The sequence below is a fragment of the Tachypleus tridentatus genome, chromosome 4 (assembly GCF_004210375.1).
Source record: "Tachypleus tridentatus isolate NWPU-2018 chromosome 4, ASM421037v1, whole genome shotgun sequence".
Classification (NCBI taxonomy): domain Eukaryota; kingdom Metazoa; phylum Arthropoda; class Merostomata; order Xiphosura; family Limulidae; genus Tachypleus; species Tachypleus tridentatus.
The window spans coordinates 21171737-21184676 of NC_134828.1; positions in this window are offsets into that span (position 1 = coordinate 21171737).

Below are 12940 nucleotides of genomic sequence, written 5' to 3' on the forward strand. Positions count from 1 at the left end.
ATAATTTTAAATATCAAAGAGAACCAAATATTGGAAACTTGTGAAAGAGAAAACTTAATTATGGGTGTGGTTTAAGTGGCTTGATTTTCTAGTTTATAGCTCTGTAACCAAATAAGATTGAAGGCTATAAAAAAATTATACTTTATCTGAGTAATAACAATATTATAATGAGCAAATTATGTCAAATTTTGTAGTTCTTCGAGAAGTGGTCAATGAATAAGAGAAGAGGAAATACTTAGAGGGCAAATATCACAATACTGAAACAATGAAAAATTGAAGACATTTTTAAATGTTGTCTAATAAAACTAAGAAATTAAAACTATAATTTCCAAATTTATTTTACAGCCGAAGTTTTGTTGCCAAGTTTACTCATCATGATAATAAAAGTAATTTAATTAAATTTTGAATATAACTCAGTAAATTCTCATGACATGCCTCTAGCAATATGATTAATGTAAATATGAAAGAATAAAAGCCCAAGCACTGACCCTCAGGTACTCCATAAATAACAAGGGTACAGTTTAATTGAGGTACTCAAGTGATCAATGTTTTTGGAAAGTTTAAATAGTCTCAAACCAGGTACTCTACATGGAAACCATAAATATGTTAAAAGCCACTGATCATGCGAGTACTTAGTTAATACACTGAACTTTCAGAAAAACATGTCATTCACATACTGGTTGACTTGCCAAACCTTTATCTTTATTTATAATTACTTTCACTTTCATTTCTTTCATAAATTATCCGATATTTCCAGCTGTTATTTCATTCAATTGATCCAAAATAACAGTTCTTTTCCAATAAATGATAAGACTGATATGATATGCATGTTCACGTAATGTAGGAATTTTACCTTTTTTTCTCAACATTTTACAATGTATACAACAGTTAAAACTATAGCTTGCCAAAATTCCATCAGTAACAACCTTTTATTTACTAGTATTCTTCAGCTTTCCTCACTTCCAAATTTACAATAAGTTGACTAAATTTTATTAAACATTATGTTTATACCCCATTATGATAAGAGGGCACAATGTTAAAATTTAAAAAACAATGGCATGGTACCAGCAAGACTTATTTTTATATTAGTGTGATTGGTTTATGAAATTAGTTATTGTTTGCACTAGTGGAGGTCAGTACTTACAGAGAATCAACTATCTAACTATTCAATATATTATGTTTATTTCTACATTCCATCACTTTTCCGGCAGGTTTCAGAAATGTTTCTTGCAAGGAGACATCCAGGATGGTAGGAAGCAATCAGTTGTTTGATGTCATCCATTATATCAAGGTGGCCATTTTTATTTACGTGAAGGCAACTTGGGTGGAGAACCCTTTTCTTTGTGACCAACACTAAAGGGGCCACACTACAATATCAAACAAGGTCACTGTGGCAATGCCAGGGTTTTGTGAGCGCTAAACCCAAACACCAGCATCAGATACAATGTCCACAGCACCTGTTGAGTACATCCAACACTGGTACTTGGTTGACTCTAACCCAAGTGCACCAGCCGACTGACTTAAGGGGGGCCATCCCAAGGCTGTCTGTCTATGGGAATTCATGGCAAAATTGGCATGTTAGGGACCTCCCAGAGAAGGTTCTGTTCTTTCAGTTTACCTCCTCTTGGAGGTCCCCTCACCACGTACAGAAATCCACATCGAGGGGGTGGTGTAAGACACAACAACTGAGTTGATGGAATGCTTCATAACTGTAATGTCCCAGAGATTACAAAAAATGAACCACTGCCTGATAAACAGCAAGAAGTATCAAGAAGTCAATATGAAGATTTAACTCCTCTCAAGACAAATGGCCCAAGAACTCCTGTTTAATACAGTATGCACTCCACCCTGATAATGATGCATCTGTAAAGACATGGCCATCCAAACTGGTACAACAAATAGGTACCTTCACTGTTATGTATTTCCTTTCTAACCACCAAAGAAAGTTGGACTGAGGGAAAGAGAAAGGAATATCTGAAAATCCAAAGGGTAGGTGATGAGGTGCAATAAACTTGTAGTACCCACTGGAAGGAAAAACATGTGGGTATGACCCAGACAGATAAGAGCCTTCAGTGATGCCCAAGTCACTGGAAGAAACAAAGCCTCCAGTGCAAGGAGAAAAGATGCTGATAGTACCTTCTGAACTAAAACCTCCATTGATTGCAGACAAAAAGGAGGAGGTTGAGCTCAACTATTATGTAAATTATGAATCAAACACCCCTAGATAAAAAGGAAACTGAGTGGGATGGATAGCAGATGATTTCTCCACCTTGATAAACCCACCCACACCAGAGGAACTTCTCTGAAGAGGAACTGGATGTGGAAGGAGACTCTGGAAATAGAAAAGGCTGGTCCTACATAAAATGATGAAGATTGAGTTGATGAAAATAAATGAATCGGGCAAACAACCAGACCACCTGACTAAACCATAGAGTGCTGATGCCTGTCCAGAAGGAAGAGCTTGAAATCGATAAACACAATCTTTGTGGATGAAACACACACCAAAAAGGATGTGACACTTGGGTAATAGGATGTAAACATAAACATGAGAAAAGTCTAATCTTGTCATCCAAAGCCCTGGAAAAGAAGGTCAATCTGCAAGAGAGAATAACATGGGAGGTCAAGAAACATCAAGGAAGAAATTCAGATGGAAGAGACTGAAAACAGGACACCAATACCCAGTCTTTTTAGGGGTGACATATTCAGAAATAGAATCCCAAAACCACATGACAAAACTATTTGATGACACACCTTTTATGAGAAGGTCTTGAACTGCTTCTGTGCGATGTTAGTAGAAAATGGGATCTTAATAGGGGGAACAAATTACAATAGGGGGATTAGGTGAGAAATGTGAGAAAAACGAGTCTATTTTTCTCACAAAATTCAAATAATCCATGAGTTAGTGGTAAAAGTTTCCCACACTTCTTAAAAATAAGCAAACCTGGCTCCAGCAGGATTTGAATCCAATTAGTAGTTACCATTTGAGATATCACACAAGGTATCAGTGAATAATAGCCTAACATGTTCACACAGTCAAGAAAGAAGGAACTGGTAAAGGAGATGAAAGAGAAAGCTGAGACAATGAAAAGTAAGGGAACTGTGCAATCTACCTGATACAACATGGGACTCCAAGGTGTCTGCCCACCAAATACCACACCATAAAATAAAAATGACTGACATTGTCATGTTAAATCAAAAAATGAAAATTGAGTTTACTGCATAGAGCGAATAAGCTGCAATAGGAGGATGTGTTACACTCATACTGGTGAGGGTTGTTGAATGCTAATTTGCACGCTTAAACACAATTGAGCCATGTGGCATACATGTGTAATAAGATAGTAATTCAAAGCTAGGAGTGAGTGATAGTCTGTGCATTAGATGGAAATTGTATGAAAAATAGTTATAACTGTGAGAAAGAGTAGATAATTACACTGGAATTTCAATTTGTTTTTTCCGTAAAACTTTACATATATTATTTTTTCCATTTTTTACACCTTGTATACCATGAAAAGAAAACACTGCTCTTTTCATTTTCTAGAACGACTTAATGACACATTTTTTATCCTAAATAGCTTTCAGTTCTTTACAGTATATCTATATTGATGCTTAAATTTTATTGCTCTTTGAACTCTGTCTGACTAATGATATCACCAGGCAAGTTGTAAAACACTTTCCAAACATGTAGTTTACTTTACCCTCAGCAATCATGCAATGCACTGGTCACTAATCAGCATATCACAGGAAAATGTTTTGTTTTTTCTATTTATTTAACCTAATCTAAAACTTATATCTTAATTACCTTTATGAAAAACTAGAAATATAGTACTTACCTGGGTCTTTTTTTTTATCAACTCTTCATTAAAACTATTATTATAATGGTATCACTGCATTAAATGATTGTTAGTTCATCAAAAATGCAACAAAGAATACAAAATAACATGCTGAAAGCACACATTGTCCCAGGAATATCAAAATTTTCTGGCTTTCTTACTATTTAATAAGACCCAATACAAATTTAGCTAAACTTGCAAATGTGTTTCCTGTGGGAATAAAATTTGCACTGGAAGCAAAATAAACAAACTCCTGTACAGAAAATTATGTAATATAATATTTGGATTTCTTTTGGTTAAAAGTATATAGTTTTAAATATCAAAGAGAACTAAATATTGGAAACCTGTGAAAGAGAAAACTTAATTATGGGTGTGGCTAAATGGACTTGATTTTCTAGTTTATGGCTCTGTAACCAAATGAGATTGAAGGCTGTAAAAAATTATACTTTATCTGAGTAATAACAACATTATAATGAGCGACTTATGTTAAATTTTGTACTTCTTGGACAAGTGGTCAATAAATGAGAAAAGAGGAAATACTTAAAATGCAAATATCACAATTCTGAAACAATGGAAAATTGAAGACATTTTTAAATGTTGTCCTATAAAACTAGGAAATTAAAACTATATAATTTCCAAATTTGTATTACAAGCTAAGTTTTGTTGCCAAGTTTACTTACCACGATAATAAAAGTAACTTAATTAACCATAGTTAATATTAAGCGTCTGCCCAGAAGCGGTGTCTTTGTTCAAGGGCATGACGTAGCTGACCTTAACAGATTAGTAGAGGAGGGGCCAGCAGATACCTTAAAACCAGGAAAAATTAAAATTCACCTTCCAGGAAGTGAGCAGCAGCCTAAAGCCGTTGTGGTAAGAGGGGTTCACCAGACCATTAACTTAGAATCAGTCACACAAGCTTTAGATGAACAAGGCATTCCACACAATAAAATAGAACGTATAATCTCAAAGAAAACACAGGCACCCACGAATCTCATACGCATTGATATTGACGACAGTTACAACATACAAAAATTAATAAATAATGGAATAACGCTTTGGTATAAAAAATACCAAGTAGAGCAACTGAAAACTCCAGTAGTTGTTGTAACACAATGCTACAATTGCCAAAGATATGGGCATGTCTCAGCAGCCTGCTTAGCAACACCGAGATGCTGCGGATGTGGCGGGGAACACCATATCAACCAATGCAAAAAAGATAAGGAAACGCCTAAATGTTGTAACTGTGGTCAAACCCATACAGCAAATTACAAAGAATGTGATAAATACAAACAAATAAAGCAACGTATTTATCAGATCAGAACACCAACAGAACAAAACCAACCTAATACAAACAGCTTACCTAAAACAGACATATCAACAGAATTCAACAAAACAACAAAAACCACGTAAATGCTGAAAGTAAAACAACCCCACAAACAGCAAGAGCAGAACATTAAAACCCAGGACAAGAACACTTTAACACAAACACAAAAAACCAGAAGAAAACAGCACCACCATACAAGAAACAAATATTAACACATCAGATAAAACAAGCCTATTCACAACAATAATCAAAATCATAATTACAGAATTCGTAACAGAAAACACCAAACCAAACCAGAAAACTAACCGTTTTGAACTACTGATCAATATCTCCAAAAAACACATCACACCCGACATAATATCAACACTTACTGGATACATGCTAACAGCACAATGTTCACAGTAGTATATATCAACATCCAAGGTGCAATAGCTTCCAAGAAACATGAGATCGAAGACCTAATACAAGAAACTAACCCCCATATTATAATAGTAAGCGAAACTCTAATACACAATAACAATAGATTTAAAATAGCAAATTATTCAACCATAAGAAAAGACAGAACAAATAAAAATGATGAAAACAGAGGCATAATGCTTTTCTACAAAGTGGAGCTTTCAGTAATAGAAATTAAATTTAGCAGTAGCAATGAACATGATACTGTAGATATCCTGCAAAGGAATAAAACTGAAGTAACAGTAGCAGGAATTTACTGCTCACCTAACAAACAAATAGATATAACATTACTTAGCAACATCCTTTCCCACAACCAAAACTCCATAGTTATGGAGGACTTAAATAGTAAAAATGTTACCTTTGGATGCCGAAGCTCAAATTCCAATGGTAGAAATCTAATAAAATTCATAGACGATAATAATATAGCTTTAGTAAATGATACCACCCCCACACATACAGCGTATGCCACTAACTCCAGTGACATACTAGACCTGTGTATGTGCACATATAACCTAAGCCAGAAATTAATAAAATTTCAAGTGGGAAAGGATGTTGACAGTGATCACCTCCCAATATATTGTGTCTTTGATCTCGCCCCCATAAAAATATAACATATAGGAAAGAAAAATTTAGTTACAGAAAAGCAGATTGGCAATATTATAAACAGGAATTAGATAACCTGTTACCTAATAAAGTTATAAAAGAAGTTAAAACATGTCGAAATGGATAACTACTGTCAAACAATTACGGAATGCCTTCAGAAAGCAGCCAAGTTAACAATACCAAAACAACACCATAAAACAACAAACAACACATGTAAACCCACCACAGAAATGATCAATCTAATCAAAAAACGAAGACAATTAAGAAGCCAGTACATGATTACAAGAAACAGAGAAACCAAAACGCAAATAAACAACATTAGAAATCACATCAGAACACAAATAAAACAACAAAAACAAAATAAATGGGACAATTACTGCAATAAACCAAATGATAAGACTGACTCGAAAAAATTCTGGTCACATCTTAAAAGACTCACAAATGAAAACACAAACACAAAGAAATATCCTCCACTCGAACATAATAACACTATAGCACACACAAATAAAGAAATAGCCGAAGCTTTCAAAGATCAACTCCAAAATATATTTGAAACTCACACTGATCCAAATATGAATACATATTTCTACAATAGTCACTAATCACATTGTAAACAATAAACATCAATTTGAGCCAATTTTTCCAGTAAACATAACTGATACAAATACAAGTTCCGATACAGATTATGCAAGCACATTAATAACAAATGAAATATCCCTTCAAGAATTACTAGAAGCAATAAAAAACACAAAAAACAAAGCACCAGATGAAGACGAAATACAAGCTATCCTCCTAAAAAAGGGTACTCCGAAATTGTTTGACCACTTAAATTCACTTTTTAACTTATCACTATCCTCAGGATACATCCAAGTTTCTTGGAAGCTTGCAAATATATTAATGTTCTATAAGGAAGGAAAGCCAGCGAATAAACCTAATAGCTACCGACCAATCAGCCTGACCAGCTGTGTAGGCAAAATTCTTGAAAGAATAATCAGTACTAGACTCTCCACATTCTTGGAGATAACATCAAAATTACCAAAAGAACAAAATGGATTCAGGAAACTTAGACAAACGACAGACCACCTAATCAGATTAACCGAAACCATAATAGATAGTTTCAACAAAAAAGAATGTACTGTCGCTTGCTTCCTTGATATCGAGAAAGCATTTGACACTGTTTGGCACGATGGTCTAAGGTTCCGAATGAATGAAATGGAACTACCGCGAGGAATTATTCGCTGGTTATCTAACTTTTTGAAAAATAGAAAATGTAGAGTAAATGTTGAAGGAACTTTTTCTGAATATTTTACTCCACAAGCTGGTGTCCCTCAGGGAGGGGTGGTTAGCCCTATACTTTTCATCATGTATGTAAACAATATTCCACTGAGGGATCCAAATCATGGATTCTCTTCACAGTTCGCAGATGATGTGGCAGTCTGGAAAAGTGCCGAAACACCCACGATAGCAGCCACGAACATACAACCACAACTAAATAGAATAAGTGAATACTGTCAAAAATATAGAATAAAAATAAACACAGCAAAAACACAACTCGTGGTCTTTACGAAATCCACAAAACACAAAAAAACAACAGCCAGAACTATATATGAATGGCACTCTACTCCAGATTGCCCCATCGGCAAAATTTTTAGGTCTGACCTATGATTCAAAACTAACTTGGATCAATCATGTGGACGAAATTAAAAATAAAGTCTGACGAAGAACTAACTATGCTAGGAGTCTGACTGGTAAAAACAGTGAAGCATCTACAGATAACATACTAAAAATCTATAAAACATATATTAGACCTGTAATAGACTATCCAGCTCCAGCATGGATAACTGTAAGCAATAAAATAATTAAAACTAAACTACAAACAATCCAAAACACACTCCTCACAACTGCATACAGAGTTCCAAGAACAATATCATCTCAATTCATTCACAAATACTAGAACATACCAACCATACCAGATAGACTCCCACATATTACAATTATGTACTTTAATAAGAATTGGATGAAAAACGAATTACTATGCGAACTAGACCGGTACCTCATACATGATGAAGCTAGTCCTAAACATCTCTCCCCAGTTAACTTATATTTCAAATATAAAAATAAATAGTAAAAAATATATATAAACTTTAAATAATAATAAAAAATATAAATTTTAAATAATAATAAAAAATATAAAGTTTAAATAATAATTAAAAATTTACATATTTATAGTTTATTTATGTATTAAAAAATGCTACAAGCAAACTTGACATTCTGCTAATAGAATAAAAACTGTATACGAGCCAAGATACATGGACATTGTCCTGAAAAGGACCAAATGAAATTCAGTTCACAGTCATAAATATCAATCAGCCAAGAATATAAGTACGGGGTAGGGGCCCGGCATGGGGTAGCGCGTTAAGGCGTGCGCTTCGTAATCTGAGGGTCGCTGATTCGCGCCCGATTCGCGCCAAACATGCTCGCCCTCCCAGCCGTGGGGGCGTCATAATGTGACGGTCAATCCCACTTTTCGTTGGTAAAAAAGTAGCCCAAGAGTTGGCTTCTTGGGGGGTGAAGACTAGCTGCCTTCCCTCTTGTCTTACACTGCAAAATTAGGGACGGCTAGTACAGATAGCCCTCGAGTAGCTTTGTGCGAAATTCCAAAAACCAAGTACGGGGAGGAGGAAGAGGTCATACAGAACCTGACCCTCCAGGGTATGAACTTTTACTACCCAAACACCGACGACATTCGAATTCGAAACATATTTACTATTATATATTTATTTTAATTTTAGTTAAATATATATTTATAAATGTATGTAATTTATACTGCTAAATGTGTGTTGCAAAACTCCCGCCTAGTCTCTAAATTTATAGAATATTCTTGAGCATAGGAATCAAAATGTATATATGTATTTATATATGAGTATTGCTGCCGACTGAAATTTCAAGAACCTCGCCTAACAATTATAAAAGGTAGCCATCGCAACCAGGGGCGTAGACTTTTTACACCCGATGAAGTGGGGGGAGTGATTTTTGCAACCACTTATGTGAACTGTTCAATTTGCAAATTGCTAATCTCTGATAACGTGAACCTGAAAGCTGTAAACATGCAGACACAGAGTTATCTTGTTGCCACGATACTTCGAAGTTTCCATGTAGGTTTCTATAAGTAAGGTGTTGTGAACAGTTTTCAAGATGTTGATAGATTAAAGACAAATGTGTCACAAATTAACTCTTTGTTTGTATGTTTTTTTGAATTTCGCACAAAGCTACTCGAGGGTGATCTGTGCTAGCCGTCCCTAATTTAGCAGTATAAGACAAGAGGGAAGGCGGCTAGTTATCACAACCCACCGCCAACTCTTGGGCTACTCTTTTACCAACGAATAGTGGTATAGGTCGTCTCATTATAACGCCCCCACGGCTGAAAGTGCGAACATGTTTGGTGCAACGGGGATGCGAACCTATGACCCTCAGATTACGATTCGCACGCCTTAACCCACTTGGCTATGCCGGGCCATTTACACAAATTATTCACTGGTTGGCTTAACTTTCAAACAGTATTTCAACAGAAATTCTAAATTTAATACACCTTAACTTACGAATAAACTTACTTGCAGATTTATTTGCTGATTAGACAATAGCACACTGACTGAAACTAAAAGGTTAAACAATTGCTAAATTTTATACATTTTTATTTTAAAAGAAAGATGACATTTCGAGCTCGCGATCTTCGTTAGATAATATACTTTTCAACAATGACGCATGCGTAGAATTCCAAGAACTACGTATATAGTATTTGGAATGTCGGCGATTGTTCGATCTTTTATTATATATATTTTGTTCGGCTTTCACTATACTTGTCTTTCAATTGTTCTTTCGTAATAGTTTCGATTTGAGTTGAATTTTCGAGTTTTTTTTCTCGAATTTGTAAATTGTAACATATTTTTGCAAGTTCAGTGCAGATCTACATATTATTGTTACGGCCATTAAAATACAAAAATACAGCAACTCTCTCTTCTAACAACAATTATTCGTCTGATATTGTAGACACGTCACGTAACTAAGGGTAAAGCCTTGGAAACAAGAAACAATAATGCTAATCAATCTGATGTACAAACGGCGTATTTGATAGTTTATAAAGTAATATCTTATCAAAATGGTTTCATTTTTCAAAATACCTTCTGACAACATATTTATTAAGACCAACCTGTGCTTAGTAGTTGTCATAGAAAGTGTTATCACTCTTATTTGTTACAATATTTTCTACATTGACGAATTTGGGTAAGTCAAGAGTTGTATTTAAAAAATTAGTTTGATTACTTCACGTGAAAAGTATTTGATTGTGAAAACATGGAATTAAAGCAACAAAGATGATTATATTGTCTCTTTATTTGAATTGAATCCGTAATTCTGTTCTAATATCCTTAAATTTGTTGTGGAATAAATAATTATTGAGGCATACCTTTTGTGTTAATTTGCATAACTCGCAATTACTCACTTATTGTACACTTACACTAATGTAATTGCAGTTGTTGGTCCTACGGATGTTTGTAAAGATGTTTATCTATACTGTCGGTGCGTATACGAAAATAATAAGTTAATTAACTTGTTACGAACATTTTACAAATCTGACATCTTTGAACCTGCTGTATTTTGTCAGTTATCCTGAGCATCCGAAATGCTGCAATCACCATAGTTGCCCAGTCGGAGATACGAGTGTTCAATACTTAATAAACCTTATAATAATCTTGTGTGGAGTATTTTCAATATTCATATCTCTTAAAACGTTTTTTTCTACTTCTTCAGGAACTGAAGGTGAGATTTTATTTCAAACCGCCTAATGTAGGATATTTACTGACAATTCTTTAGCCCATTATAAAAAAACTTTGATTTAAACACGATTACATGATTTTTTATTGGTGTTTATCGCATAAATTAAATGCCAGGGTTACCTGTTTAAAGTTTATTTTTTTAAAGTGATTAAATTAATTTATGTTTGTCAAGCATTTTTTTGCCTAAAAGTATACAGTAATGCAAGTGAAATATATGGGTGTGTTGGACAAAGTATGTAACTTGTTGGTGGCGATAAATTTGGCAATAAATAAACAGTACACACTTCGCTTATTTTAAAATAGTGTATATTTAAAACAAGTTATACGCACAAAAAGAATTTACACTACATGTATGTACATCATAGTTGCATTTCAAATAGTATACAATAGAGTTCTCTCTTTGTTGTCAATAAACTGCTTTAGAATCTAGATGAAAAACTAAACTATCTTTATTTTTAATCTGATCAATAACAGTGTATAACTCTCTTATTTCTTTCACCTTTGTTGTTTCTTTTATCATAACAGTATCCTCACTTTTGATACACATCTGCTGTTTTTGTGAAAGGCAAGTTCAGTGGTCTTAGAAAACGTTTTGACAAGACAACTTATTCTCTCAAAATGTCAGAAAATTGCTAATCTCCCTTTAACATGTTAACCGTTAGGCCATTCGTTCCCACGAAGTTTAACTTTACGTTACCTAACCTTTGTTTGACCGAAACTACCTTTCAGTTGATTAAGTTCGATTTTCGCTCTCTTCCAGCCAGCTCGCTCAGTTGTTGCATTTTTATATACTTTATTGAGGCCTTAACATCTAGATCAGCGACTTACAAACACAACTTCCAACGATCGTCTGCTTTTAACTCTTATTAAAAAAAAGTTGTGAAATATAATCTCACAAAATAAATCAGTCAATACTGCTTACACTATCTTTTATATCTGAAAATGTTGCAACAAACCAACAGCACAGAACAATACAGGAATTATTATTTTATGATAAAAACAATAAAGACACGAAAGATCGATTTTTTATCTAAATAGGAGATTTAACATCATTCATGTCTTTAAGGTCAAATTTAGAACGTTCTATATAGCACTCGAGACATTATAATCAGGCCCAGCATAGCCAAATGGTTACTGCGCTCGTCTCGTAAAATGATGACAGTAGCGGGTTTGAATCCCCGTCACATCAAACATTGTTTTCCTTTCAGCCACAGGTGCGTTATAATGTGACGGTCAATTCCATTATTCTTTGGTAAAGGAGTGGAACGATGAGTGATGATGACTAGTTTCCTTCCCTCTAGTCTTGCACTCAAAAACAAATATTATAATTAATCTTTGTTGGCAAACGCTTATTTATATTTGTGTGGTATATTAATTATTCTTCTATAGTACTTAATATTATTTAATTTCGGTAGTGCATAAAAGAAACATTTTATTAAATATATTAAATAACATGAGGGGATTCTGTGTGAAACCACCAAACCATGGTAGAGCCCACAGTCACCTTTCATTCCCATTTATTTGGATATATTCGGCAAATATAAGAAGGTACTTCCAATTGTGAGTATCTGCCTTATTCAGATAGGCTGACCAGTGGATAAAGCAGTTTTGTCGAAGGACAGACCTAATTTAGTGAACTGCACCTGGATACGAAGGCCAAAAGGAACAATGGCAAACCATCTATTCTAAAAAAGCATGAGCCACTGAAGAAAGAAAACACAACCCAAGGTGGGATGCTGTGGTAGAGATCGAAGTTTTGAAGCATACAGTAAAGACTGTTGCAAACATTAGAGATGTAGAGGAGTTTCATGATTCTCAGTGTACAAACCCTGGACTGGAGAAGTGCGAAAGGCCGTTGTGAAGAGCTGAATCCCATGATGGTAAACTTCAAGGAG